The sequence below is a fragment of the Pempheris klunzingeri genome, chromosome 18 (assembly GCF_042242105.1).
Source record: "Pempheris klunzingeri isolate RE-2024b chromosome 18, fPemKlu1.hap1, whole genome shotgun sequence".
Lineage (NCBI taxonomy): Eukaryota > Metazoa > Chordata > Actinopteri > Acropomatiformes > Pempheridae > Pempheris > Pempheris klunzingeri.
The window spans coordinates 23184283-23191015 of NC_092029.1; the positions used below are offsets into that span (position 1 = coordinate 23184283).

A 6733-nucleotide genomic window follows, 5' to 3' on the forward strand; every position below is an offset into this window, starting at 1 on the left:
ATTCCAGTAGTGACCTTGGCCAAGGCCACTGCTTAGGGGAGGCCAATTCAGATTAGATTATTTGGGTTAGAGCGAGACAGCCATATTCAATAGACTTGGCTTACTCTATTGTCCATTCTGGTCACTCAATCGATCCAATCCTTTTTGCAGAGCCGAAAGCTTCTCCAAGATGTTATCCGTGTGGTTGAGGACCGCGGCCTGAGCCCTGCCTAAATCCTCAATCATGGCCTGCAGCGGAGTAGGGCCCTTGACTGCTGCCACCGTCTTCCAGTTTTGACGATACATCAGTGCAATGCATAATCCAATCAGCAGAACACCTATTATCATGGTTCCAAGTGTAAATATCCCATAGTGTAAATATTTATTTCAAATATCCCATAGTGTAAATATTTATTTCATCACAGCCATATATTTATATTTATATTTATTTGCTATTGCTATTTTTTCTTCTACTATTGCTTCTTTTCACTCTCCCTGTTCAATTGTTGCTGCTGTAACATGAAAATTTCCCCCTATGGGGGATCAAATAAAGAAAAGTCAAAGTCAAACAGATAAACATCTTCCACGACCTCAATGGATAGTTCCGCCAGGCACATGGTCCTCCACTTATCCCACGAGTCGACCATGTAGCCAGCTGGAAATGTTCCTTGAGGGCATGCCGGTTCCCCGGGCACCACTCTTCTGGTGCTGAAAATTTTATCAACTGCATGGAGAGACCAGTTCACTAATTCCATGGTTAAGGTTTAGAGTTTTAGAGAACAGTGCAGAGAGAGGCTCCTAGTCAAGACAAGACTGAGAGCATAGCAGGAAAAGATAAGGGAAGGAGAGAGAGGGGAGAGTGCGACCGCCTTCGTCAAGAGCCAAGGAAGAAGAGGTAGGTTGGCCAGCTATGGAAAAAGGTACACAGTTACAAGTTACTTGATCTTCCACCACAAAATATCTCAATCCATACTGCAACATCCAAATTTTCACCTACTTTGAAACATCATAGATTACAAAGTGAAAGCTATAGATAAGAATATGTCATTTGTGCCAAGATATCTATGATAATTAGCATATTTTAGGTCAAGAAAAATATTACTCACGCACGCAACTTGTCCATGTGGTTGAGGAACCTTAGGTCATGTGAGATGGAACTGGATGGGAGGCCAGCAGCCATGTAAAGGCAAAAGCGACGAGCATGGCATGAGGACTGCCTTGCATTTTCCATGTCCTTCCTTCCAGTCCGTGGGCCCAAGCGAAACTTTTCAGTCTGGAACAATCTTTTCTGCAATAAAAAGCAGTAAACATTAGTTGTACAATCCAAATACAACAACAAAGGTGAAACAAATTTTCTGTAACTGTCAAAATTCTCTCAGAAACTTCTAGTTGAAAGGAAAGGAAACCTTACCTCACATATGTCAAACTCAAGGCCCGCAATACAATTATATACGGCCCGCGAGATAATTTCATGTGACTATTAAGAATGACCTGTGCAGCAGCCCCTCCTCCCGCAGGTATAATGACACACCGATCAATGCCTCGCTCAGCGCTGTTATAGCGACACTTATGGCGCGTTTCCACTAGTACCTACTCAGCTCTACTCGGCGTAGGTACGGAGTAGGTACTAGTGGAGACGCACCATTAAGCTAGCCCCCCCAAAATAAATGGCTAAACGAAAAGTGGACTTTGAAAACAGAGACTTTCAAAGCAGGTGGGGGGCAGAATTTTACCTGTTTGTCGATATTGGAGGTAAACCTGTGTGTCTTGTTTGTGGAGCTGATGTGGCTATAATTAAAGAATATAAATATAAGACGACACTACAGCAGGAGAAGTACAAAAAAAGAAAACAGTTATTTAAAATTCTATTTATTTTATTGAGGAAAAGTTGTTGAAGTTTGGCTGTTTAAATTCATATTTCTGGATAGAATATATATATATATATTATATTATATTATATACTATAATAAAAGAGTCACTATTAGAGTCTTCACTAAATGTTGAGCCTGTTTGGCCCGCGACTTAGACCGTGTTTTTTGGCCCTTTCTTTGATTGAGTTTGACACCCCTGCCTTACCTAATAAAGGACCGCACTTCTTTTCTTTTCCTAAATGTTCCCCTTTTTGAACCGATAGAGGTGGTTTACGTGGTGTGCTGTTTGGTGTCTGTGGCTGCATTGTCATCATTCGGTCCACCTTTTGCTCCAGCAGCTGTAACCTGGTTTCAACCTGCTCCCAGCGGGAGTTGCATGAGCACACCTTTGACATCGAGCCAATCACATTTTCACTCTGGCCACTCGAGTGTCCCGGAAGGTTGGATGAAGGTAGGTCACTCTCACAGGATGCAGGATTCATGGATGAAGGAAGTTGATACGAAGAAAGGGAAGAGGGGGTTTGGGTCCCAGAAACACTGGTTGAAGGAAGTGGCTGGATAGGCTCCAGCTCCCCCACAACCCTTACGGATAAGCGGTATAGAAAATGAGATGAGATGAGACAATGTTAGGTTTGGGTTAGTGTATAAATATACACTTTTCCTAATCTCACCGTGCATTCCCATATTTCATTAGAAGTTGAAACTCCTGTTTGTTTGGAATTGTGTGACACGCTATTAGGTGTTGCTTCAAGTTGGCGAAGTTTCCGAAACACAATCCACACAGTTTCTTCCTCTGTGGACAAATAAAAGTGACGCACCAAATTGAGGCTCTGTGTCTTCAGCATACTAATGTAAAGTAACAACATGTTTTTATCTACTTACCATCTTTTCAACAACTCTTCCAGATGAATGCTGAAACAACTTACAAGATATGAAGAAAAGCAAGCACAATGAATGTTTTTCACGTTTTGATCAGAACAAGCACTAAATGGTCTGCATTTGTATAGCACCTTTCTAGTTATTTGAACTACTTAAAGCGCTTTACATGACATCCTCATTCACCCATTCACACATCATTCATACAGGAGGAATGTAATTTGGAGGAGACTTTTCTTTCATGCTTCAGGAGTGTCTTGCCCAAGGACACTTCGACATGTTGACCCATAGGAGCTGGGGATCGAACCCCCGCCCTTCTGATTGAGGGACGACCCAGTCTACCACTGAGCCACAGCCGCCCCAGTACAGTCAAGCAACGCTTTGCCTCTTTAACGACAATATCTTCCACATGCTAACCTGCTGATTGTTTATTAACATGATTTGGCATCGTCTCTGATCATTTAACAGCAATCTTGTCCTAACATACTTCTTTAACTTTTTTTCCACAGCACATGTCCAACAGATTGATTCTTTCACTTCCTCACTTTTAATTTATCATTAGTTTTGAAAATCTTTCCCTCGTGCTTCTGTTACCTTCACACTTAAGGCTCTCCTGTCGTCCTCCCGGACTCTTCTGGGCTGTGAACACTCTTCTTTTTGACTCTGCTGTCTGCCGGTCCAGAAGTTGGCTTCACCACCTCATTTCTTTCCCTGTCTTCAGAGGTCTTTTCTGCTCCTACACCTTGTGGCACTGATGACCTATTTTGGTTAACTGTGAGGTATTGTTCTCTCTCAGCTCTCATGGACCTTTCCTCTCCTGCCTCAGCAGTTGCATTTTGAGGTGTGTCAGTGATGCAAGGTTCAGTGCTGCTGTACTTGTTGCTTTGACTTTCTGAGATTGCATCCTCAGACTTCTCATTTGCTATTGTGTTGCAGGTTAGGCCTGCACCACTCTTCTCTCTGTGATGACAAATATATCTCTTGTTCAGGTGATAGTTTTGGCTCACAGTGTCCTTTGTTGTTTCCGAGTCATGCTGCTTCCCCTGGTGTTTGAAGTGACCCTTTCCATTACTCTCACAGGTGCAGCATTCACACATTTCATTTCCATCCCCAAAAAAGCTATCACCATAGTAATATGTCAACTCCTCCCCAGGTGAGATTGGTCGTGTGGCGAGCGGAGGGTCAGGAAAATAAAGAAATAGTCGTTCTTACTCTATTTAACAAATCAAGTTGCCAGACAACGCCACTTTGGGATTTCAGCCCAAAGAACTGAATGATGCACCTTTAAAGGTGCACAGGTCCGTTCACTCAAATAGCAAGTGTTCCAATCTCAAACAAAATAAGTTTTATTAACAGAATTTGATTAAAATGATATAAAAACACACCATTCACACGGGGATTAAACTAAGGGACTAAATTAAAGCTGAGGATACCGGTGCACGAGTTGATGGAGCGGTGAATCCCAACAAAAAAAAAAAAAAAAGAGAAGACACCCAGCTGTGACAGTCACACACACACACGTGAAGGATACCCGAATCCCAGGGAGCACAGCACACAAAAGGGGATCCCACCACCAGACCACCGGACCTCAGCAACTAAAACAAAAGGAACACACACACACACACACACACACACAGGTTAGTGGGGTTACAATAATCCAACAGAACAAACAATATACAAAAACTTGGAAACAAATAAATGGCAGCAGAAATCAATTAAACTAAACAAAACTACCAGTTGCCAAATATAAATTACTCAAAATACAAAGAAAAATAAACAAGGTAAGAAACAAGAAAAACTCTGCCCAAATGAAATATCTAAACAAATAAATCTAAATACAAAAATAATCAATACAACAAATCAAGACAACGGAGCAGGGCAATGAAAACAAAAATGCAACCCACACTGCCAACAAACAGACTTTAAAAAGGGCTCCAATCAAGCCAGTCAATTAATAACAGTCAGCACACCAGAGTACCACGCAATACTTGCGAGTGATGTAAGCCAGGGGAAAAGCAATTGTCTTAAGAAGGCAGGTCCACAGCTGGTGAAATAGAACCTCTCCACCAGATGGATGATGGAAATCGACGCGTTATAGCGGACACGCCGAGGAAACTCACTGACACCGATCTCCACAAAGCAGCAGTGATCCACACAACGCAGCAGCGACCCACACAACGCAGCAGCAATCCACACAACGCAGCAGCGATCCACACAAAGCAGGTCCCAACAAAGCAGGTCCCAATAAAGCAGCAGCGATCCCCAGCTACGAGCAGCGCCAACTGTGTAGTCAGCTGCTGACGCCACACACCTGACCGCAAAAATCACCGTGCCGACAGTGAGCAGGGTACACGATCCATAAAAACTCCGGGGCACTCGAACCAAGGGCCCTGCAGTACAACACAGCAATTAATAATAACCCACAGGCCTACACAGAAGGTGAGCAGACTAGCCGCCTTACCTGCCCGATACGAGCGTGGTCGAGCCGGCAGTGACGCAACCAACCAGGAAGCAGAGAGGGAGAGCCAGCAGGGGGAAATCCACCCCTTAAATAGCCATGGCGCCATCAGTGGTTGGCTATGGTGCTGCCAATTGGCACCGTCAGAGTAGAATAATGGCAGCACAATTTCTATGCTGCTACAGTCGAATCACTTCAATATAAGCAATATTCTTCTCACCAGGATGGAGCTTGCAGTTTGGGTTGCAGTCATGGTTAATAAAAACTGCAGGCCCAAGGAACAGCTGACTGCAACGTTGGCGTTTGGAATACATCACACTGAAGTCATTGACTCCTGCCCTCAGCATCTGGCTGTCAGCGGGACTCAAGTTTGCTGTGCAGGCCAGCAAGAACTCCAGATGCTGTCCTGCAAACCAGTGCTTTGTTGAAGTTACCTTTGCTCCATTGATCTTGAGTATCTGTCACAGGACTCTATCTTGACACCGTCCAACGCGAAGGCACTGAGATAGCAATACACATGTTGCCGTAGTAGCTCCTGACGATGGCCAGAGATTGAAAGTAGTTACCAGCCAGTTCGCCCACTGTCAGGGCCTCAAATGTTGCATTGAAATCACAAATAAGCTGAAATTGCATCAGGGTCTTTTTGAGATGATCCCAACATGGTAACACTGGTGGAGGACTAATGTTCATTTTATGGGTGCTGAAGCCCAGCAGTGGGTCCAGCACCAAACCGGTGGCAAGGTCATCAGTCTCACATAGTTCCTTAACAATCATTCTGTTCCATCCGTCCATCCGTCCATTGCGTCTTACCAATGGGAGGTACTAGGAGTCCGCGTGTCACTTATGGAATTTGTCTGGTTGTTGGTGATCGCATATTCAATACTGAATTACAGAGGCAGAAACATTGAACGATGACAAATTAGTCTGAAACGTATGTATTATGTAGTTATATTGTAACATTTTCTTGTCCAACACAAACTCAATTAAATTTGTGTTTTTCAACATTAAAAATTGTGACATAGGGATGTTATACTGCAATAACACCAGTGGTGAAACAAGTTTCAATATGTTTTCTAGAAGAAAAATCATGAAATTACTCACCATGTGCTTCTTACTGCTGCTGCTGGTGAGTCACTTCCTACTTCCTGTTTACACAGGAAATACAGGTTTTCATCTATATGCAAGAGCTAATCTATAGATTGAATTCTGGAAGGTAATTACATTTCAGATTAAATCTAAATTTGTAAAAAAAACTTTAAAAAAAAACTCTACTTCCTGTATAGAAAGGAAATCCAGCTTTTCATCCATGTTCAAGCATTTATAGATTGAAATTTGGAATTCTGACCAGTCTGTTCAGTCTCTTTCTGTGCAGTCTGCTCAGTCTCTTTCTGTCCCTCTCTGTGCTCCCTCCTCCCCAGCAGGCCAGTGCATAGAGGACTGCAGACACCACCACAGTGTCATAAATCTTACAGAATGTACACAGCTGTATAGTTTACATTTACAAAGTGAGCTATTGCACTGTCAGCCCGGATAAGTAGAGTTTACTTAA

The 6733-nt window shown here is 43.1% G+C and overlaps 1 pseudogene; it reads right to left on the reverse strand.

The window, feature by feature from the left end:
* Window positions 1-3328: 3328 nt before the first annotated feature.
* On the reverse strand, window positions 3329-5976 carry LOC139218356 (histone-lysine N-methyltransferase KMT5C-like; annotated as a pseudogene).
* Window positions 5977-6733: the final 757 nt, after the last annotated feature.